Source organism: Engystomops pustulosus, chromosome 2 (assembly GCF_040894005.1).
Source record: "Engystomops pustulosus chromosome 2, aEngPut4.maternal, whole genome shotgun sequence".
NCBI lineage: Eukaryota > Metazoa > Chordata > Amphibia > Anura > Leptodactylidae > Engystomops > Engystomops pustulosus.
The window spans coordinates 62,265,696-62,290,490 of NC_092412.1; the positions used below are offsets into that span (position 1 = coordinate 62,265,696).

Sequence of the window (24,795 nt, forward strand, 5' to 3'; positions counted from 1 at the left end):
TATATATTGTTCTTCACATGCTATTTTGTTCGCAGCGCTCCGCGCGTATCTCCCGACAAGTAAGCAGATGTGCCGAACATCTGTAATCTATTCTGCACTGTGTTCTGCACTGTGTTTTTATCTTAAATGATCCTGTGGTCACTGTTTTCACTGTGTTCACTGGTTTTATTCTATTCTTCACTGTTCTTCATTGTGTTTTTTAAATTAAATGATCGTTCGCGAGCAGGGGAAATACTGTTATACTGGTCACCTAGCAACCCTTACGTTTAAAACGCATTGCACTCGCATTGCACTTGCAATGATTGCGAGTGCAATGCGTTCTTGATGCATCTCCATAGACTTGAATGGGGCGTGAAAATTGCGCGTGACTCGCAAAAATAGAGCATGCTGCGATTTTGACGCGCGTGCAAACGAACGCAAGCACGCGCGTTGAAAACCACGCAAATGGAGAAAGACCCATTGAATACAATGGGACAGAGTGCAATGCGAGTTCTGAGCGTCAAATGCACGCGCAGAACTCGCGCGTGAAAAACGCCAGTGGAGAAGGGGCCTTAGACAAACATTTTTAGATTCATTGCAAAAATTGTTTGGTGTCCCCTGTGGATTTAACGTTCCTTTTGCTGCATATTTTGGTGAATATACACATGTGGGGACTGTATGATCTCCTCACATCTTACTGTTTTAGGAAAGTAGATTTTCTATATATAGGTATTCTGGATTTGTACATATTTAAGAGGAAATTTTGAATGTTAATTGCCAACTGCATCGCCTGGTTGTCTGTTTTCAAAATTATAGGTTTTATGGCACATTTACTTTTTATTCTGTTTTATTGATATATTTTGCAGGTTGTGACTGTCTTAAAATTTCTAGCTGAAAAGCAGATATCTAGTTATTACAGTTTTAGTGATATTATGTGATTTGTGAACTCTACACATGTCCATCTATTACATTTAGGAAATGTGAAGGTAAATATTTTTTGTTTGGAGAACATTTTTTTACATCAAAGTCAAATTTTTGGTATTTTTTATAAAATGTTTCAGTTTGAAACAAAATTGCATGTAGGCGCCTATGTCTATAAATTATTTAATGCAATTTTGAAAATGGGGCAAGTGTCTGCTTTCTGAAATTATATGGTTTGTTGGGTTTTTCTTTTAATTCTATTAACTGTAATTTCAATTAATAAATCTTCTATTTCTCTTCATCCTTCATATTTATCTTCTATCATAATAATTATAATTAATAATTTATTTATATAGCGCCTACAGATAACGCAGCGCTGCATAGAGCTTGCCAAATCAGTCTCTGTCCCCAATGAAGCTCACAATCTATTCAACCTACCAGTAATTTGGGAGTGTGGGAGGAAACCGGAGGACCCAGCGGAAAACTAAGCAAACACAGAGAGAACATGCAAACTCTTTGCAGATGTTGACCGGCACTGCAAGGCAGTATTGCTAACCACTGAGCCACCGTCCTGCCCATCAATCTAACTATCAACTGTCTCCTGTAAAATTCTCCCATATTACAGTTTGTTTTACCATACTAAAGGGAGTCTCATACTGACTGTGACTAGTCATAAAATAGTTTTATTTTGGGGCCCCACTTTTAGTTTTGCCCAGGGCCCCACTTTGTCTAGAACCGGCCATGATCTGTATGTACAGTGGGGAAAATATGTATTTGCTACTCTAAGGATTTTTGACGTTTTCCCACCTACAAAAAATTGATAGCCCTGTAATTTTCTACTTAGGTAAACTTCAACTGTGAGAGACAGAATGTAGAAAAAAATACATTGTTGCATGATATCAATATTTGTTACATTAAATTAAAGAGAATATTTGATACAGAAACCTTTGTTTGCAATTACAGAAGTCCGACGTTTCCGGTAGTTCTTGATCAAGTTTTTGCGCACTCCTTCATACAGAGCTTCTCCAGCTCTTTCAGGTTTCAGCTGGGTAGCATTGAGTTTTAGCTCCTTCAATTGGGTTCAGGTTTTGAGACTGGTTAGGTCACTCCAGGACCTTGAAATGCTTCTTATGGAGTCACTCCTTAGTTGCTCTGTGTGTGTTATGTGTCAATGTCATGTGACAATGCATTAACAACCGCATGCGTTAACCGCAATGTTAACACATGTGTTAACAATGCGTTAACAGTTGCGTTTTGTAAACACAGGTATTAGCAGCTGTTTAATTAGGCAAATCACTCTCCAGCTATTGCAATGCGTTTTTAAACGCATGCGTTAAACGCGACGTGTGACCGCACCCTTAAAGGGGTTGTCCACTTTCAGCAAATAATTGATATTGTTTGTGTAAAGAAAAGTTAAACAATTTTCAACAAACTTTCTGTATGAATTCCTCATGGTTTTCTAGATCTCTGCTTGCTATCCTTGTATAGAAAGCTCCTACGATACTTTACTTCCACTGGATAGAGATCTGTCCCTGGTTATGTGATGTCACACAGCTCTGATTAGTCTCTGATTCCAGTGGAAATAAACATAGAAGCTCTATAGCAGGACAGCAAGCAGAGATCTAGAACACCTGAAATAATTAGTAAGAAAAGTATATTGGATAATTGTATAACTTTTCATCAAGCAAACAACATCAATTATTTGCTGAAAGTGGACAACCCCTTTTATTCAATATTATTTGTGACCTCAGGATACAATACAAAGCTGTGACAGAGAAGAAAGCAATGTTTAAAATGGCATGTTGGCACTTTGGGCTAAATAGGTGCGCTTCGGGTTCAGTTTGGGCGCACTGTCTCTACGAGGTTCCCCATCACTGATATAGTAGTTTCAGCTGTTATGAAAAGCACTGACATTACTAGTGACTTTGTTTCAATATAAACCTTGATGTTAAATCAGAACAATATAAGTAGTACCAGTTACTTTGCTGGGTATAGACTCATGTGGAAGGCTAGCTGGGCACCTCCCTGCTCCATTGCTTTCCTTACATCTTCCTCGCTGCCAGCGTCAGTCAATATAAGCCCCTGTTTTACTTCATTTTAATATCAATGCAACACATATATGTGTTCTAACTACATGACCAAAAGGTGGGATATAATTGGGATATAATGGGGCAGATTAACTTACCCGGTCCATTCGCGATCCAGCGGCGCTTTCTCTGCGGTGGATTCGGGTCCGGCCGGGATTCGCTAAGGTAGTTCCTCCGACGTCCACCAGGTGTCGCTGCTGCGCTGAAGTTCCCCGGAATGAACTGATCTTCACCAAGCCGGACCAAGTGAAGGTAAGCGCGAGTCCCGATACACTTTTTTTTTTTAAATGCGGCAGTTTTAACGAATCCATCGGGTTTTCGTTCGGCCACACCCCCCAATTTCCGTCGCGTGCATGCCGGCGCCGATGCGCCACAATCCGATCGCGTGCGCCCAAATCCTGGGGCAATTCAGAGGAAATCGGCGCAAATCGGAAATATTCGGGTAACACGTCGGGAAAATGCGAATCGGGCCCTTAGTAAATGACCCCCAATGTATGCTATCTAAGGGCCTTGTGCACACGAGAGGATGCTCATCTGGGACACAACCCGGGTGGGCATTCAGCTGGGCATAGGAGAGAAGAGGGGTGAGTGCCCTTCACCCCTCCCCTCTTCATTGAAAGCCAAGTGGGTGGCTTTGTAATATTGCAAAATATAGGACATGTCCTATATATTTCCATGTAACTGCCTGGCCCGGTCACTTTGTCAGACATTATAGTTTTTTTTTGTAAGTGTTTATTAAAAAAATGTGTTTTTTTTGCACATTCTCATTAAGTGACGAGCTAATAACTTCTCAATGTACCTCTCTTTCTCACCCTTTGATACCGGGGTGCAGTATTGAGCACATGAGCATATGTGCATGTTATGCCCATTTCACACTTGCGTTTTTTACGCATGTGTTCTGTGCGTGTATTTGACGTGCAGAACTTGCATTGCACTCTGTCCCATTGTAATCAATGGGGCTTATTTACTAAGGTTCCGCGGATAGCATTTCCGTCAGACTGTTCATGTTTTTCGGGATTTGAGCCGCTGGGACAGGGATTTGGACTGAGCGCAGGATTTAATATTAAAATCGTTTCGCAACTAATGCACTTACATACACTGGGAAGAAGATGGTGAACTCTGGTGGACCTGAGCGGGGAAGCAACACAGGCAGGATATCGGGAAGTGTGCTTCCACTACTAAATATGAAACTGATGAGAGGGCAGCAGTGTAGGACCATGTACATGGGCTGAACCCCACCCACCTATACAATTGCTGGCAAGTTAAAACTAACATATTTTTGTGATTTTGGAATATTCAACACTTCAAATTCTCCTACAGTGTTCATCATTTTGTTTTTAGGCGATTCATTTCATAATATTTTTTTATAGATTGAAGCTTCATGTTTCTCAGCTTTGATGTTGCTGTTTTTGCTCCTTTGACCTCTTACATTTAGGAATCCAAGTTCCCCATGTCTGGGCAGGAGAGTAAATAAAATAAAGGGGTCATGCCGTTGAACCTGGGAGCTGAGGAATATTTTGTTTTCTTATGTTTACCATGCTTCAACCTCCCAGGGTGTTTCAGTGGACCAAAACTTGCTTCCTTTTCTGGCCTTGCAACTAATTGTTGAAGGCTACACACAGTTCCCTCTAATGTTGGGTAAAGATATCAGTGTGAATGTGTTCCAATATTCTACTTGAACTAAAAGAAGATTTTTTTTCCAATCACTCCACTCTTGTGTTATAGGTCCTATACTCCAGGTTTTTTTGTATTGCCTACACACTAAGTAACCCTATATGGATCGTGAGACCTTACAAGCAGGGTCCTCCTTCTACATGTGCCAGTTCAGTTCTAGATTTATATAATTTCATTTGTACTAGCCTTAATGTATTGTTTTTGCTGCCTTATTGAATGTATTGAATGTACAGAACCAATGAATTAATGTATTTGTTGGCTAAATCATGGTGGTCCAGCAACATCAACTTTTGGAATGAAGTTTACAACAAAACTATTACGACTTACTGTACCTAGTTAGTACTGTACACTCTAGTTAGTATTTTACCCTAGTTAGTACTGTACAATCTAGTTAGTATTTTACCCTAGTTGACACTGTACACTCTCGTTAGTATTTTACCCTAGCTGACACTGTACACTCTAGTTAGTATTTTACCCTAGTTAGTACTGTACACTTTAGTTAGTATTTTACCCTAGTTAGTACTGTACACTTTAGTTAGTATTTTACCCTAGTTAGCATTGTATACTCTATTTAGTATTTTACCCTAGTTGACACTGTACACTCTAGTTAGTATTTTACCCTAGTTAGTACTGTACACTCTCGTTAGTATTTTACCCTAGTTAGTACTGTACACTTTAGTTAGTATTTTACCCTAGTTAGTACTGTACACTTTAGTTAGTATTTTACCCTAGTTAGTATTGTATACTCTATTTAGTATTTTACCCTAGTTGACACTGTACACTCTAGTTAGTATTTTACCCTTGTTAGTACTGTACACTCTCGTTAGTATTTTACCCTAGTTAGTACTGTACACTTTAGTTAGTATTTTACCCTAGTTAGTACTGTACACTCTCGTTAGTATTTTACCCTAGTTGACACTGTACACTCTAGTTAGTATTTTACCCTAGTTGACACTGTACACTTTAGTTAGTATTTTACCCTCGTTGACACTGTACCCTGTACTTAGTACTATACACCCTAGCACTGTACCCTCCAGTTAGTACAAACCGAATTCAGTAATACATACTGAATACATCCTAGGTATTTCAGTTATGGATTGGGTTATCATTTGTAGACAAGGGACGCTCTATCATGAGCCTTCTAGACACCAGAATCGGTTACATTACAACTCTCATAATAAGGGGTGATTAATTGAGAGCCGTCTTGTAATTTATTTAAACTCTTTTCTTATTGCTAATTGTCTTTTTGGGATCATTAAATGGAGTGTCACAAGTATATGCCCTGTGAATACAAGTAATGTCATTTACCACATTAGTCATTTCAAGAAACTGGACTGAAATAAATTATGATCACTAAAAAAAGAAGCGATCAATGGAGGCAACAGAACCAGGGGCTATGTACACTATAGACCAGGATAGAAATGAGATGTCTAATCAAATTACATCCCTTACAGCCTCATTACACAAAATTATGTCAAGATGTGTACGAGTGTTTTCAAGAGAGGCAGGCTGCAGATTTACTGTATACACCCACCCTCAATTGTCACCCCCTCCTTAAATAGGACACTCTTCACCAGAGACGCATGCTGGGACCTGTTGCTTGTAGAAGTCACCAGAGCAGGACAGAGACCTTACTTGGACAGAATGTGGTGGAAATTTTCAACATTGTCAAAGCAGGTGAAGAAGCACCCTGGAGTAAGTCCTGCTTTATATATTGCCTTACCTTTAAGTTATTACCTGTGCTACTTGTAGGTTAGTAGTTAGTAGAGAGTGTAGCAAGAACAATTGTGTAGAGTAAAAGTTTCTGAAGTAATCTGTAGTAACCACTTTTTATTGATTTACAGGATTAGATTAAATACAGATGTTGGTTACAGTTCTGAAATATGTCTATTACTAGTAGGTGCAGTCATAGTAGTAGCTTATGATGAATGATAGGTCTCAAATCAAGAGGAGGACCACTGTTTCATCATATCTCTTAGATCATGGGGAATGTTCGATACTATGAAAATGTAACTTATTAACAAATACCTTAGATATGTTACAACGTATTAATATATCTTTACACAGTGCAATCATATTACATGGGATACATATACATATACCATAAGACATTACTGAGCAGTATGAAAGAATAGGAATGAGAGCCCAGTTCACAAGAGCTTACATCTATACATTGCTTTGTATAGATCATATACTGCAAGCATGAAGTTAGTTTGTACTGATTCCAGAATTATGTCATTATGATAAGAGATTATTATGGGATAGGCTGAGACTTCTCTGGTGATGCTATGAGCTATTTCTCCCATAGGAGGTTATACAGAGTGTTTCTTGTAGACAGTCACGTGTAGATATTAACCAATAAATTAACATTATGTATTGTGATGTAAAAAATACTTTATCAATAAGAATTCTATATATGTGGCATAAAATTACCTAAAGAGCAATCTACAGGTTGTAAACAATCCCTTCCATCATGCTTAATCTATATTATTATCAGCTTGATGTGATACTCCAGTATATAAGGAAACTACACAAGGAGCAATCCCAGTGTACAGTGGTACCATGCTGTGAAAGGTCCATTAATACACAGGACCAATCCAGTAAAGACATCTTTGCCCTGCAGAATACAGATGTCAGGCTCCTGGAAGCATCAAAAGAGAAACAATTATTGGATTAATTTCTGGAACATTTTTTAAGAAATTGCTAGTCCTCTAATTCCAAATTTAAAAAAAAAAAAACAATCCTCAGATTTAGCATCATCCATCCATAGAGCACCTTCCCATATTGGTAGCAAGAGGGATTCATTTGTGAAGTCTAGGGGGTGTCGTAGAAAGGTTCTGTAAATGCAGTAATCCCCTCATCTTTTATGGTATGTTAACATGTGGGAGAAAGAGCAGAATTTCTGTAGTTATCACCTTTTGAATAGGAAAAAATAAAATCGATAGGATACAATTCACATGCTATGGATTGAATATCTGCCCTACAGGTCAATATCCACACAGATTGCATCTGCATTGTGTGGAGGAGATTTTAGGAAACCCCAGATTCTTCCAGGCCTGTGTTGCATTTTGCTTCTTCAGCTATCGGTGTAAAATTTGGGGTTTTTTTCTCAATCCTAAACTAACATTTATTCACTACAAAGAGTCAATATAAAAGTGATATATTGTATGAAGAATATACATTATTAATAGATAAACCTTGAAGCTCATCATACAGCCCTTCTTCTCTTCTTCCCATAATGCAGTGTGTTACAATTTTCCATGTGCATCAATGTGGTGTCAATGGAATGTGTATATTTTTCATGAAGATGAAAGTAAACCTTTGTGTGCGCACTCATGTGCTTGGGAATGCTTATGTTTAACACCAGGGGGTGAAAGGTCCATCATTTGGAGAAGTTCCAGAGGAAAAGTACGCTTCCCAGGACCTTTATTCCCCTGGATACATCCTTGAGTATTCCCACTCATCCCATCAAGTTGCTAAGAGCTACTGCTGCATAACTACCTCTAGTATCTTGTCATTGTCTCAGTGTGAACATCCTACTAACACAATTCCTCAATTCTACATCCCATCCACTGAGAGATTACACTGCAGCTGAAGGGCTCTACACTATGGATCTTTCATGTATAGTAGAGTCTATTATACTGCAATATGGTGCCGTTATTATGACTTGAAACTCAGAAAAGTATCAATAGTAACGAGTATAACAATTTATACCTAGAGACCAGAGACACTTACCATTATACCTTCACTGCCCTAGACCACCAGGCACACTGCAATTCACCCTTTCATAAACCTAAACCACTGAGTTACATTCACCCTATCTCTGCCCTCTCTGCCCTGCCTATAAATCCTTAAATTAATCCTGTAATTGTCTTAGACCACCAAATATTTTGACATTAGAGCTTTCAGAGATGTAAATTAGAATATTGACCATAATTGATTCTTTCAATGTTATAGATTATTATGGATATTGATGCTAACAATTCTACTGTTACAGATGACTAGGGGCACATAAATAGACTCCTTCACTGCCCTAGACCACAAAACAGTAACCTACAACGCAATAGATGTTGTAATGCTGTTCTCTACTATTTGCTTAGGCCCCACTTACACTACCATAATTCTGGCCATGACTGAGATTGGCGCCTCAACTTCCTATGGAGAGGGGAGGCTGAAGAGCCTTCACTCTCCCTCCATTCTCCATCCGGCCATGTGCTATACCCAGGATCCGTTCTGGGTGAGAACACAGCTGTGTCAATGTGGCCATGTGAAAGGGAGTAGCACAAGTCTTCAGTTGACCAGCTCGCTAATTACAGAGGCTTAAAGCATAACTAAAACTTTGCAGCAATATGTTTATTGCAGTAAAAAGTGCAGGTGATAATAGTAAACTTTGCAACAAACTTCATTGAGTAAATCAGATGCTCTTTGCCTTTTTGCTGCTCCTTACGAATTCTCTTGTAGTGAGCACTTTATTTGAAGTCCCATATACAGCATATAGATAAGGAAAACAGACAATCTTTTAAGGGTTGGTCTCTCTTTTCCAGAAGTTGCCCATGTGCGAATGTAGATCAAGGGATTCAACAATCCTCCTATTTACATTTGTGCTGTTTGCAGACCCTCTATGAAGCTTTGTTTATATGTGTGAGCACTGATGAATAGGATGGGTTGCAGCAGGAGACTATGACTCACCTGTTCTCTCCTCTTGCTGAGTCCTTCAGTGAGATGGACTGTGAGAGATAGGGGCACAGTGGGAGACTGCATGAAGAGGGGCTGGAACAGTGAGAGAGAGAAAGATGTGTATATATGCAGTATGGTGAAAACAGGGAAAAGCTGAAACTCTCAAAGGAGGTAAAAGTACAAAAACTTATAGATGCAGAGACATGTCTAATGGGACAGATTTATTTAAAAGTGGCCAACCCCATTTAGCTCTTTCCATACTTAGAGACTATGAATTTCACATTTCATCTATCTGAGGAGAGTGAACATTTACAGAGACTGTATGTAAAGAGATAAGTCATTAGGAACATTGTCAGGTTCCTTTATCCCTCAGCTGTCAGTGGATACAGGACAACAAAAGCATTTACACAAACTGCTTAAGTATGGAAGAAAGGCAGAGGAAAAAGATGGTCACAAAAGCATATTTCTTAAATCAAGTATTTTCGCTTTGGGCTAACAGTCACCAGTGTAACTGCCCAAATATTAGTTATTATGATCTGCGCTATTGATTTATACATTTATATTAAAGTTAAGTTACTCTTTAAAGGGAACATTACCAGTTGGCTAACACAAAATCTTACAACACATTCCAGCAGAGTTGTCATTATGCTAATTGTGTTCTCTACAGTATTGTCAGGTGGGTGGTCCTGGGCTGAAACTTGTATAATGGCCAATTCAAAAAGAAATTTTAAAAAAAGTATGCTGTGTTATGTTTATCAAGCAGTAATATAAGCGTTGGAAGATTCATGGAAGAATGGGCATGGCCTAAGTAGCACCAATTATTATTCAAAATGTTATGGTGTAAACTAAGCCAACTGTGTAAAGTATAAAGTTAAAGTTGAAAGTATAAAGTTAGTCAGTCTAAAACATAAGCAGCACAGTCCTTCCCAAAAATGAAAAAAGGGGCTATCCGGTACAGTGGTGATAAATGGTTGCAACATAGTGACGTTTCTTATTCATCACTTAGTACAAATCTATAAATATACTCAAAGAGTTTACATAAACCTCATAAACAGTGACAAATATATGTGCAGGATGAAACATATATATAATATCAAGATTATACAGTGTTTAGTTACTTGGGAAAATTACATTAAAGTATTAATTAAAGCAAGAAATCACCTTTTTGATTCATTCCTCTATCCGCGTCTTAAAATTGTAAATGTGCATATTCGGAAGGTAGATCGTAATGTGAACGGCTGTACTGCGCATGTCACATGCACAGTACAGCCCAGCCCACTCGGAGTGAATCGCACAGGTGATTTCTTGCTTTAATTAACACCAAATTTTATGGGCTTTCTAAAGTAGGTAGAGTAGTAGGCCACCATCTACAACTACAAGTCCCATGATCACTCAGTAACAGCTCCTCCCTTGCATGTGCTGCTCCAATGGATGATGAAACAGACTGTCCTGCTCTGTTACCATCGTAATGATGTTTGTAACTGCCGTCACTGCACATTGCCCCACTAGCAAGCTCGCGGCCTTACATACGTCCCCCAGACAGTCGTGTAAATGAGCCCTAAGATGGATCTCGCTACAACACTGCTTGTACTGCAACCAACCTACTACAGCCAAACATAGTGGATGTCACATGACCTGCCCAGGCAAGTGCAGGACATGTGATGTGGCCATGTGTTCAGTGACCATCTTCTCTCCTGTGTTTCCTCACGGACAAAATCAACAGTAATGCCAGTAGCATTTAAAGGAAATCTACCACCAGAACAAAGAAGTGTAAACCAAGAACACTGACATGCCCTTATTTTTAAGAAAAAAAGGCTATAAATTATGCAAATGAGCCTTAGGGCTCCATGCTCAATTAAAACTTACAGAGACTGGAGCCCCTTCGACTTATTTGCATAATTTTAAGACCCTAAAAGAAGAGCGGATCCTGACAGAGGGTGTACACACCAGTATGTCAATGTGCTTGGTTTACAACACATGATCCTGGTGGTAGATGCCCTTTAAATTCTATTTTATAGTGTATGTTCACAGCATTTTTCTGCTAAACGGATCACAATTTGAAATAACAACTAGCTACATATTAACTTATCTGTTAATGACCCCTTTGAATATGAATTATGCTTATTCCTGGAGTACACCTTTGAGTGTCATGTCTGCTATGTAATGACATAACCGTGCCCCCCCCCCCAACTTCTACAAGTGGTGACATCTGAATTTAGCTCATTGTAGGTGCACCCTTAACTGCATTCTATCCAAGCATACTCCAACATAAGAAAACTGTGAAGGTGGTGTTTAGCTGCAGTTTCATGGTCACTAACTTTTTAAAAAAGTTTGCATTCAAATAAATGAATAACTCCCATCACCCGGGATTGGCTGTAGAGGAGCAGGGGGCGTCGCTAAGCCAAGTGATGGGTGTTTTCATGTATTTGAAAAGGACACATGGAGAAGCAGTTTCCCAGGGTTGTGGGGAAAGTGCTCCTCTATAGCCACTCCCAGTGCACAAGTGCCTAGTCACAGAGCACATGGCATTGAAAGGTTCTATATAACTTTTTTTCAGCAAAACCTATTTTCTTATACAAAGACATTTTGGCAGTGTATGTACTATGCTCTGTGGGGACTGGGGGGTGCTAAAAACAGCCTGGTTTTCCGAATTTTACAAAAAGAAAACAAAATGAACCCTCTTACAATTGTGACATATTGATATATAACTTTTGACGATAAAAAAATTGGATGAATGATGTCAGGGCTTTACAAAGAACACAGACTAGTCTCCTCGTCCTAAATCGCTCACCACATTTTGATTATTTCCACACTTTGTATGTGAGAGCCCTTCTGTGTGCTATTGGTCCATTCTAGATGAGACAATCAGCAGCAGTACACGGCCTGGCAGGGGACTCCAGCTTAGTTAAGGTCAAGAGCTTGTGTATAGTATCCGATTGAGGGCAAAGCTTTTCTCTCCCTTGGGACAAACACAGGCAAAGTAGACCTGAAGACAGCAACAAAAGCCATTATTCTGAGAAATGGAGAAACAAAACTCTTATTAGTGCGCTAAGGAGGCAGAGATTTGACCCATTGAATGCTGGACGGACTGGGGATGCTGCTGTAATGGTGTATTGCTACCAAGATTACTATACGATTTTTTGTCTTGTTTCATTTAGCAAACAATTAATCTTGGGAAAACTGGGGAAAAGAAACTGTAAAAATATATATTAAAATTTGTGTGCAATTGTTTTGTATAAAATACGCTTGGCTCTCAGTGTCTTACATTTAAAAAAGCTTCTGGAAACCTGGAGTTAATGTTTCAAAGAGATTTTTCAATTAAGGATCTTCCCTTTTTAATGATCAAATCAAAATATAGATAGGTAGATCGATTGATAGATAGGTAAGATACAATATATAGTTCTATTAGTGTAAAAAAAATGCTGCAATACTGTAAAGGAATTCACTTTTCATATGAATGCAGTATAGAAATTTGAAAGCACCAAAGAAATAATGGTCTGTGGATGCTGTATCCTACCAATTCTATTACATGTAGTTTTCCCTAGAAATATCTAGACAAAATAAGGGAATACCAGCTACTGCCATGTATGGAACCTTGGGATAGGTCATGATGAATATCAGATCTCTGGGGTTTGCCTCCAAGTCACTGTATTGTGATCTGCACCAGTATAGTTTAGCAAGCTGTTTGGTTGAATTGCCAAGAGTTGGACCCCCACAGATATGATATTCATTCCCTATTAGCAGGGGCGTAACAACAGTGGTAGCAGCCGCTATGGGGCCCACAGTGTGAAGGGGCCCCATCATCTCACCTGACACTAAAGAATGGAGAATGTGCATCATTATATACATAATATACCTAATATGTATATGCAACACCCCTGCCAATGTATAGGCAAGGGAGTAGTTGTGAATAAGGCCCTCTACCTGTCAGGATCCATCTAGTGAGTCAACTCATCCAAGGATAATGCTGGGAGATCTCGGGTAATCAACAGCTGTAGATCCTGCCTGAACAGGCAATGGTTAAATGGGTGTAAGTTATTGACCAATGAGGTTGGCTGTATTGTAAACTGGAGTGTGATTGGAGAGGTGCTACCACCTAACCAGGAGAATAAAAACCCCTTGGCAGGGAGGAGCACAAGGTCTGGCACATTCTCTTCAAGTGTTTAGTACACCTTCAGTGCTGACATCCCAGCCTGAATCTACTATCAGGCTGGTGCACTATTCCTGAGGACTACTCTCCATGACCACTCCATCACCAGAACCGTTGTCTGCTACCTGTTCAATAAAGAGCCATGAGTTAATTTGCACAACGTTGCATCCGTCTGATCCCTAGATACGGCTATCTTCCACCACGGGCTCCCCCATCTATTACCCAGAGACTTATCTTACAGACACTCAGGGGTTGCCCCATGGAGAACCAGTACATCAGCCTCTCCCTCCATATTTCTTGCACACACCACCTGCTGGAGACCTGCCAGGCTGTAGGACAACCCTCCGGTCCCCATACCAAGCACCATGACATAAGCGTGCCCTAGGCCCCAATCGCCAGACACTCCAGTATTCTGGGCCCCAGCTGTCTCCAAGAAAAAGCTAGGCCCCTGGTGGGGGATGTTGCATATATAACATATTTGTATATTTGTGTGTATCTGTGATATGTATTTGCTGTGTGTGTATACAGTGTATGATTTGTATACAGTGTATTTGTGTTTATATGCTGTAACTCTGTATATGGTACTGTATATGTGTGCATATGTATATGTGTGCGTGTGTGTGTGAGTGTATTAATGTATTATATGTATATATGTAAATCAATGTGTATGTGTGTATATATGAGTGTAATATGTATATTTTAATTCCAGAAGGGGGACCCATTCAGAAGTCTGCTAGTTATGCCCTTGCCTATTAGGTATTTCTAATGATCCAGTTAAAGGGGTGGTCTACTTTCAGCAAATAATATCGTTTGTCTAATGAAAAGTTGTACATTTTCCGAAATATTTTCTCCATCAATTTCTCACAGTTTTCTAGATATCCGCTTGCTTTCTATAAGAATCTTCATATATCTTTTCTTCCTGTGAATGAAAAATGGTCCCTAGTCATGTGATGTCACACAGGTGCATGGCTCATTAAAATAAAGACGCTAATCAGAGCTGTGTGTTATAATGAGCCGTGCACCTGTGTGACATCACATGACCCGGAACCAATTTTTATTCACAGGAAGTAAACACTGAGGCTTCTTATATAATGACAGCAAGCAGAGATCTGGAAAACTGTGAGGAATTGATACAGAAAGTATATTGGAACATTGTATGACATTTTTAGTGGTATTCATAGAAAACTATTGTTTTGTTTTGTGGGTTAGAGGTATATGATTTATGCCAACTCAGCATTGTTCATGTTCTCATGTAGTTTCTATGACAACTTCATGTCAAAGTCAATATCACACTCAATATTTTAGCTTTGGGCTAACAGTCACCAGTGTAACTGCCCATGACACAGAAAATAAAAACTTTTTTGTTAGAGGTATCCCATACCAAAAACAGATATTTCAGCTTTCAAATGGAGTTATAAAGCTCAGAGCTTTCATTTACCTGAATGGTGCAATTTCTGAACGACCCCCAGTTACAGACGAACCCCTCTGCCCCCTGTGACCTCTGGTGAAGTTCTCTGGATGCTTTACTTTAGTCCCGGGCTGCAATGATCAGCTGCAAGGTGTCTGTAATGAAGCTTTATCGATAATCCTTGTTCCCATGACAGCAAAAAATAATGAAAATCCAATTTTCACAGGGACTCATTTTGTCTGGAGTTACAATTTTAAAATATACCAGTTCTGACTTCCGATAAATTCAACTTAAGTACCTAAAGAACCTATCTTGTACGTAACCCAGGGACTGCCTGTACTGTCCTATAAAAGGCCACTAGTAGAATTATAGTAGGAGTAAAAAGTTGACTAAGAGAAAAGGAGCCCATAGTTAAAGCCAAATAGCCCTCCGAACCTGGACAGGTCACCATTCCATTGCACCAGGGCTGCTGAGTGCTTGTATTTTTTTCTGCCTATTGCAGGATAAAATAGATTTGAGGCCCATTGGCTCCTTTTCTTGAATTGCTAATTTCATTTTCCTAATTGGTGGAGTCCTGAACAGGTTTAAATTACCCAGAGATGAGCGAGCACTAAAATGCTCGAGTGCTCGTTACTTGAGTCGAACTTTTTCCGATGATCGAGTGCTCGTATCGAATAACGAACCCCATTGAAGTCAATGGGGGACTCAAGCATTTTTCAAGGGGACCAAGTTTCTGCAATAAAATGTGTCATTTTATTGAGAAATAAGGAAGTCAGTCCTGTTTCTTAATTTTTTTATTCAATGGAATATTCGTGGAACTTTAAAAAGGAGAATGACCCGTGTTAAACATCTGCAATGTGTTCTTCACACATATTGTTCTTCACATACTATTGTTAAGAACACCTTTCTATACTAATGTTTTCTGATAAGTTAGCAGATGTACGGAAACATCTGCAATGTGTTCTTCACTGCAGATTCTTCACACATATTGTTCTTCACATACTATTGTGAAGAACACCGTTCGGCACACGTGTCTTCGGATAAGTTAGCAGATGTACGGAAACATCTGCAATGTGTTCTTCACTGCAGATTCTTCACACATATTGTTCTTCACATACTATTGTGAAGAACACCGTTCGGCACGCATGTCTTCGGATAAGTTAGCAGATGTACGGAAACATCTGCAATGTGTTCTTCACTATGTTCTTCACTTAAATGATCCTGTCTTCACTGTGTTCTTCACTGTGTTTTGTTAAGTGAAAACTCGTTATCGAGCAGGCGAAATACTCATCCGAGCAACGAGCCGTTTCGAGTACGCTAATTCTCGAACAAGCATCAAGCTCGGACTAGTATACTCGCTCATCTCTAGTTGTACATTATGTACATTGGCTTCCTCAATGGTATGGATGTCCAAAACATCTAGGCCTACTAAATCTTACATATTACCAATGCACAAAGCATTTACAAGACAAAGTCATAATGTAACCTAAACAGTTTACATAAAATATTTATCTTTATGGTGTCCATTACAATGCGAAACAAATAGGATCTAAGAAATACATAAGAGGAAATTTACATTATACTTGACGTTTAGCAATTTCTATGAATATCTGGGTAATTGTTATACATTTCTAACTCCCTACAAATCTTTCTTTAAAAAAAACTAAAAATGACTAATGAGGAGCAGAATCCTAGGAGCTCTTACATTAACACCTATGGCTCTGTAATATCATTATTCATAGCTGTGACATCATCGTCACAATTACTTTGGGTTACATGGTGGGAAGAAAATGAATTTCATTTTTTTCAGTTAAAAAGCAGACATGAGGCTCTTGTTTTAAGGTTAGCTGCCTTCTGCACCTACTCTATGCATTCGACTTTTTAATTCCAATTAGAGAGCTATACGTTTTTTTATGCAATTTTGTGAGATATTGGGTATTACATAGTATCAAACACTGTACTTACATGAAGTATTATGCAACCACAGTTTAACCATTTCGCGCTGCATGGAGAGGATATTGCAGCAAAGACTTACCGGTAACCCCCGCGATTGGTGCTAGCAGCAAAACTGCCGGCAGCCATCTTGCCGCCATCTTACCGCCATCTTACCCGGGATTGCCGCTCCCCGTGACATCATCGGGGAGCGGCGATCCATCTCCATGGTAGCCTCGGGTCTTCTGAGGACCCGAGGCTATTTAGTTTTAACCCCTTCATTACAATGTGCTGAGGAGTAAAATCCCCATATACTGCCATACTGTAGTATGGAAGTATATGATAGGATCGATCAGACAACCTAGGGTTAAAGTACCCTAGGGAGTCTGAAAAATAGTAAAAATAAAAAAAAGTTAAAAAAAAAAATTATAATAAAAAAACCTAAAATTTCAAATCACCCCCCTTTCCCTAGAACTGACATAAATATAAATAAACAGTAAAAATCATAAACACATTAGGTATCGCCGCGTCCGAAAATGCCCGATCTATCAAAATATGATAACGGTTTTTCAATGCGTTTAACCCCGTAACGGAAAATAGTGCCCAGTGAAATACGCTCAGTGAAAGACGTAATATCCAAGCCCAAAAGAAAATGGCGCAAATGCGTTTTTTCATCATTTTCACTGCATTTGGAATTTTTTTCCTGCTTCCGAGTACATGGCATGGAATATTTAATACCATCACTATGAAGTGCAATTTGTTACGCAGAAAACAAGCCGTCACACAGCTCTTTACGTGTAAAAATAAAAAAGTTATACATTTTTGAAGGTGGGGAGTAAAAAATGGACATGAAAAAACAGGAAAGGGCCCGGTCCTTAACCGGTTAAAAAAATGTTAATAATGGCACACTAGCATAGTACTACAGATGTGCCAAAAATAATGAGCATCATGCCATCCTACGTTTGACCACATAGCTCAAAGAAAATCCTGAAAACCTGCAGTTTTCACTGTGGCCTTGGAGCCTCCTAGAGGACAAATACTTCCGGTTATGTGGAGATCACTTCTCAGCTACCATATCCCAGGATTGCATTAAAGGTCTACACTCACTGGCCACTTTATTAGGTACACCTGTCCAACTGCTCGTTAACACTTAATTTCTAATCAGCCAATCACATGGCGGCAACTAAGTGCATTTAGGCATGTAGACATGGTCAAGACAATCTCCTGCAGTTCAAACCGACCATCAGTATGGGGAAGAAAGGTGATTTGAGTGCCTTTGAACGTGGCATGGTTGTTGGTGCCAGAAGGGCTGGTCTGAGTATTTCAGAAACTGCTGATCTACTGGGATTTTCACGCACAACCATCTCTAGGGTTTACAGAGAATGGTCCGAAAAAGAAAAAACATCCAGTGAGCGGCAGTTCTGTGGGCGGAAATGCCTTGTTGATGCCAGAGGTCAGAGGAGAATGGGCAGACTGGTTCGAGCTGATAGAAAGGCAACAGTGAGTCAAATCGCCACCCGTTACAACCAAGGTAGGCAGAAGAGCATCTCTGAACGCACAGTACGTCGAACTTTGAGGCAGATGGGCTACAGCAGCAGAAGACCACACCGGGTGCCACTCCTTTCAGCTAAGAACAGGAAACTGAGGCTACAATTTGCACAAGCTCCTCGAAATTGGACAGTAGAAGATTGGAAAAACGTTGCCTGGTCTGATGAGTCTCGATTTCTGCTGCGACATTCGGATGGTAGGGTCAGAATTTGGCGTCAACAGCATGAAAGCATGGATCCATTCTGCCTTGTATCAATGGTTCAGGCTGGTGGTGGTGGTGTCATGGTGTGGGGAATATTTTCTTGGCACTCTTTGGACCCCTTGGTACCAATTGAGCATTGTTGCAACGCCACAGCCTACCTGAGTATTGTTGCTGACCAATCTGCAGCAACTGTGTGATGCCATCATGTCAATATGGACCAAAATCTCTGAGGAATGCTTCCAGCACCTTGTTGAATCTATGCCACGAAGAATTGAGGCAGTTCTGAAGGCAAAAGGGGGTCCATCCCGTTACTAGCATGGTGTACCTAATAAAGTGGCCGGTGAGTGTATATGTAAATAAAAGGGATACAACATTTACAATAGGTCAAGGTTTACATTTCATGTTTATACAGTACTACACAATATATTGGCACCATAGGAAGCAGTATAAATACACAAAAGACTAAAAAAAAGTGCATCAAATTTTAGATTTATGCAAAATACAGAAGCAAGTCCTTCAGGTTATAGAGTAGAAGAAAGTATGTACTCACAATAAATATTTTTTCTAAAAAAAACTTTCTTTATTTCATCCTTCTTAAAAGGTGGTTGAGACAAAACAGGGGAAAGGGGGTACGTTGCAGGAGCGAGTCTTTGGGACAATTTGTTTCGCGCTAAAGTGCTTCTTCTTGCCTAGAAGCGAAATGTCCCAAAGACTCGCTCCTGCAGAGTACCCCCTCTCCCCTGGTTGTTTCAACCTCCTTTTAAGAAGAATGAAATAAAGGAACGATTTTAAGCAACATTTATGGTGGGTGCCTACTTTATTTTATAACCTGAACGATTTAAAACAGATTTGAATGTAACTACAAGTAAGAGCAAAGTAAAAGACTGGGAGCCCTAGCCTAATCCTAATCCTAATAGGTCCACAGTGACACCTCTTTCTGTATGAATATTTTCAGATAGTGTCCCTTAATCTAATTTGTGTGAAAATGTTGGATTCTGCAAAAGCAAGTCCATTTCCCTCTGCCTGGAGATACACATTATATGATTTCCTGTGGTTGCTTACAGATTGTATATACTGAAATTATAAAATAAGTTTTATATAATATATCATTCGCACAACTTTGAGAACAACAAAGTAATGTCACCTTTTTTGTACTCCATACAGTTGGTGCCTTTGCTTGGTTTCACCGTATTGGGTATAACAAATGCATCACTCTACCTGATGAAAACTGCCCTTTTCAACCCAGAAATAAGGTATAGTAAGACATACAACACTACACTTCTCTTTCCATTGGTTCAATAAGTTTTGGAAGTAGAGATATTTGTGTATCAGGATGCAGATACGGAGCACAGTGTACTTCCAATGCTTCGCCTGGACTTTCTGCTACTTTGTATCACGGTCACACTGACTCCATCTGCCGTATGAGCCGCTGTGCAATACTTATTGAATTTGATTCTATCAAGTACAAAGAACTGCCATGGAAGAAACTTCTCGTACAATCTTAACACAATCATTGCTCCAAATCTCCCAAGATCAGTCCATTAGTGTCCTTTATCTGTTCTATTGGTGGGGAGAAAAATAATAATTTCATTTGACTTATATTTTCTGTTTTGGCTCTTTTTTCAGTTGGGTAAAGAAGGAAGAACCTGAGCCTTGGTATAAATGAGGTCCAGACCTCTTGGCGAAAGGTGAAGACCTTAAGATGTTTCTATAATGAAAAGAGGTAGAATGGATTGAAATCTAAATGACTGTACTTGTACATATTGTAGAGGTAGATTACTCAGCAGATCCGATGTAGGTACCGCCCGCACATCAATGTCCTAAAAGCATGTCATTCTTTGTAGTTATTCCCTTACTTATCTTCCTTAAACCTCCAGCTAAAATGAGCTATTAGACAAGCTGTCATTGCGCCTTGTTGTTCTATATCACCAGCAGGTTTAGTTTAGCAGTAATCTTCCATTGGTCTCATAAGGCTGCTGATATGGCCGATGGGGCTAAATAAAAATCATATCATGCTCAAGGACATAAAGCCTTTCCCTAAAGACTGTGAAGAATGATTATATAGGGAGAGATAACAAAATACCTTAATAAAACAAGTTATTTTATTATAATCTTACTTTAAATAAACTGTAATCTAAATAAAGCTAAAACACCAGAGAAAAATGAAATACTAATGCAACAAAAGCTGCTGTTCAGTGACATTGTATCATTAGGAGATACATTGTTGTAGGTAGATTTTCACGTGCTCCTATTGTATCATTGTTTTTCTGTAAAAAATTATGCTAAAAGTTTTTTCGTTATTAGATATTTATATATATAACACAATTAATTCCATGGTGCTATACAATAAGTGAGGGGTTCACATGCTTTACATTAAGACAAGAACAAATACAAAACTACAGTGATCAGGAGACAAGTAGGAAGAGGACACTGCCTGGGAGGGCTCACTATCTATATAGGAGGATAGATGGAGACACGAGGTGAGGGAACAGAACAGTGGGGTTAATGTGCATTGCTGCGGTGCTGCAGCACATTGCTTCAGCCAGAGACAGCTCCCAGTAACAACACAGTGAACAGACATGTCCTGAACAGGTGGTTTTAGATTATGTTTAAAGGTTTGTAAAGTGGGGGACATCTGACAAATTTTGATAGAGATTTCCAGAGTATGGGTGTATTTGAATATTTTCAAGAGAAGTCTAAGGCCTCTTCCCTATGAGCGAGTTCGGTCAGTAAAAAATCGCTCAGTACGCTGAAGGGATGTCTTCCGGCACAATCTCTAATCACAGAAATGAAACAGCAATGTCAATTCATTTCAGTGACCATAGGTTTGGGAAGGGTGACAGAAGACCAACAGATACAGTATTTTAACATGTTAAGTCAAAATAAACGTTAAAAAAAACTACTATGAAAAAACAATCATGATAAACCGGGGGCACTTACTCATACATCCAGGCATCGTGACTGTGGTAATCTTCTCATATGTGTGTTCCATGACCTCCTTCCTTTTAAAATGATGCTAATAAACCACAAGTGCTTTGGGGGCATTACTAGTGCCCCTCCGTGCTCTATCTTCACTGGCTGTTACACTGTCTTCTCCTCCCCCCTTCTCCTTTGGCACTTCCCCCTGCACAGAGTAACAGCCTATTGAGCTGGCAATGCCCCCAGAGCACTTCTGACCCATTAGCATAATTATAAAAGTTGATTTAAGAAGGAAGGAGGCCCTGGATAACAAATATAATAAGATCACTACAATCACTGTGCCTGGATCTGTGAGAAAATGTCTCTGGTGTATCATGATGGATTTTAATGGTAGATTCCCTTTAAAAATGTGTAAAACATCATCTGAATGTAAAATATGAATAGATGTTTATTCACTGAGTAACTTATATTCCAAGTCACATGTTACTACTTTAAAATGTATTTCCATGTTAATATTAGATTAACAGTACTTTTGCATTTTGGATTTTTATGTTTGGTCCCTCATCCACATTTGTTAAAGAACTATTATATAAAGGTAGAAAATGGAATTTATATTTTATTATTTTTTTTAATATCTTGTATTACAGGATCTGAATATTCCTCCTGAAGATGATAGACCACCTATGAAGCACAGAACATATAATTCCACTACTAGATGAAATAACGGCTATCTCTCTAAGGGCTCTTTCACATTGGCATTGTTTTCCACATACGTGATTTAGTTTCCACGGATGCCTTACAGGGCCATTGTATTCAATGGGTGTTTTCACATTGGTTTGTTTTTTCACTGATCCATTGTCTATGGAAGGACGGAAGCAAAACAAAGACACCTCCGAGACAAAATGCAATGGCAGTGCAGCACCAACGCCAATGTGAAACTACCCTGTCTGGGGGAATCATAATGTTTCGCCAGTCCAATTTATTTACTATTCACTAGTCACATAGCCGCCAGAAGTTCACTTAATTACGTCTTCTAGATTTAGGATCCTTTATGTTGTACACAATTCATTTTTAAATGAGACCTGGGATTTTTATGCAGAGTAATACTGGATAATATGAGGGGGCATGGAAGAATAGGAGAGTAGCATGGTTGTCTGTGCCCTACCAGTGGCCATGGGGAAGAAAACATCAGTACGGTCTACAATAATGCAATGAATATAAGAAACATTGAAAAAATATCCTTCTTCTTTCTTGCTTCTTTGTTTTTGAGTACAAGTCAGGTAATTTTTATCCGTTATTTGACAGAACAGTATAGAATAATCAGTAGTACAGTCAATGTATATGTATAGAATACAAATGTGTGTCGTGCCTACAAATCTACATCTATTGATTGTAAAAACAGAAACAATGCAAATTGTTTTCCACTCAAATCTATGAGCCTATCATTGGGAGCCACAGTCATAATGAAAGTTGTGGTGCACATGTATAGCTATTCCTGAACACATGTCTATGAAACTGCTGAAATGCGGAACCCTAGAAGTTGCTGCCAGTCCCACAGCAATGAATCTGGAGAGGTGTAGCTGTCCATTCTTACAAGCAAATTGAACAAACATGTAAAATTGAAGAAATCCATCACCACAATTTACCTACCTCATCTAAAGGCTATGTTATATAGGAATATGCTAACACACAGCTACCCACTCCTTTGTTTTTATTGTCCTGATGCTCCTTCCATGCCAAAATTCATTTTAAAAATGTGTAGATTGAACGGAAGTGCTTTGGCAGAGACCTCAGGGATCTGGATACGCATCTCGCTGGACCCAGGAGAGACATAGATGAAGGGAATGATGAGAGAAGAGCCTGGGTGGTGGCGGTGTAGCAGGGGGCATTATTATTTCTGTGGAGACGGAGACCTAGGTTATTTGCTTACACCTGCCAATTTGCATATTTTTAATTTACATTTTTGACACAGAAGGAGCAGTTGAAAAATAAAAGGTATGGGTGGCATGTGCAGGCATAGTGTGCCCTGAGGAACACAGCAGTTAGTTTGGGTAGGTAATGTGGTAACAGATTCTCTTCTGTGATAGTAAAAGAATAATATAAGTTTGTTCATCTGTAGATTGGATGGCCCCTCAGTATGGCCGACAGAAAACTATACATGCAAAGAGTAGGCAGACCATTGAAGCTGGGGTGCATACAGTGACAATTGTCTACATCCAAAAAATATACTAACAAAAGTGAAGAGTTGGAAGTATTAACACAAAAAAGTTTGTGAAAGTAATAGAAATGAATTGAAGGTGATTTGAGTTGATGGAACATCATCATTCTATAGCTAGTTAGCAAAGATAATGAGAGCGGGATATACAGTAGCAATATAGGATATATGTAGGTAGGAACAGCATGTGTGCCCTGTACCCACAGTGAGCAGAAGGTCCCACTATGATGTAAGGAAGTTGCAATAGTATAAATAGGAGACAATGTAAAGCAATTTTATAGATTGGGCATTAAGAGCCAGAGGGCTATAAAATACTTCAGTCATAGGCGTATTTCAAGACTTCAGGAGGGGCCCATTTCATGACTTCCAAAGGTCCTGAAACTGTTCTTGTCTAGATGTGCATTGAGAGAATGAACGGATGTATGAGGATTTCATGGGTGTGGGTCCTTTTCAGTATAAAATGTAATGGGTGGTTTGGCTGGCCATAAGCCCTCTATAATGCTTGGGCTCTGGGCCACCACCCAAACTGCCTACATTATAATCGACTAGTATATCCATATACATGTCACTCCACTTGGGAAACAGGTGCACAAGTAGGGTACCACCCCGATTCAATATAGAAGAAGTATTCAAAAAATACTTTATTCCACCCAAATATATGCAATCCACTTTATTTTTGACGTGTTGGTCAATTCATGACCTCAGAAAATGGACTGCTGGAGGACAAATGGGATGAAAAAGAAAATAAGGAAATGGAGGCCACGATGTGGCTCCATTTTGAGTATGCAGCGTGGTAGGTAGTGCGGCTCACCGCATGTGGAAAACACTCTACATGCAGTGAGATGCACTGCCTACCACGCTGCATACTTAAAACGGAGCCACATTGTGGCCTCCATTTCCTTATTTTCTTTTTCATCCCATTTGTCCTCCAGCAGTCCATTTTATGAGGAAGTTCATAAATTGAGCAAAACGTCAAAAATTAAGTGTATTTGGATGGAATAAAATATTTTTCGAATTTCTTCAACATGTGAGTGCTGAGTTACTTCTTCTATACATTATAATCAACAACTGCTTGCATTCCAG

The 24,795-nt window shown here is 39.3% G+C and overlaps 1 long non-coding RNA gene across 3 annotated transcripts in view; it reads left to right on the forward strand.

The window, feature by feature from the left end:
• LOC140117812 (uncharacterized) overlaps window positions 1–24,441 on the forward strand; it is a 54,359-nt gene extending 29,918 nt beyond the window's left edge. The window contains exons 3-7 of one of the 3 annotated variants that reach the window (XR_011853090.1): window positions 6,224–6,356; window positions 19,743–19,831; window positions 20,205–20,301; window positions 22,145–23,637; window positions 23,669–24,441. This is a non-coding gene — a long non-coding RNA (uncharacterized lncRNA). Of the gene's footprint in view, window positions 1–6,223; window positions 6,357–19,742; window positions 19,832–20,204; window positions 20,302–22,144 lie in introns of all 3 variants that reach the window. The other 2 variants (XR_011853088.1, XR_011853089.1) reach the window with 2 other exon arrangements.
• The last annotated feature ends 354 nt before the right edge of the window (window positions 24,442–24,795 follow it).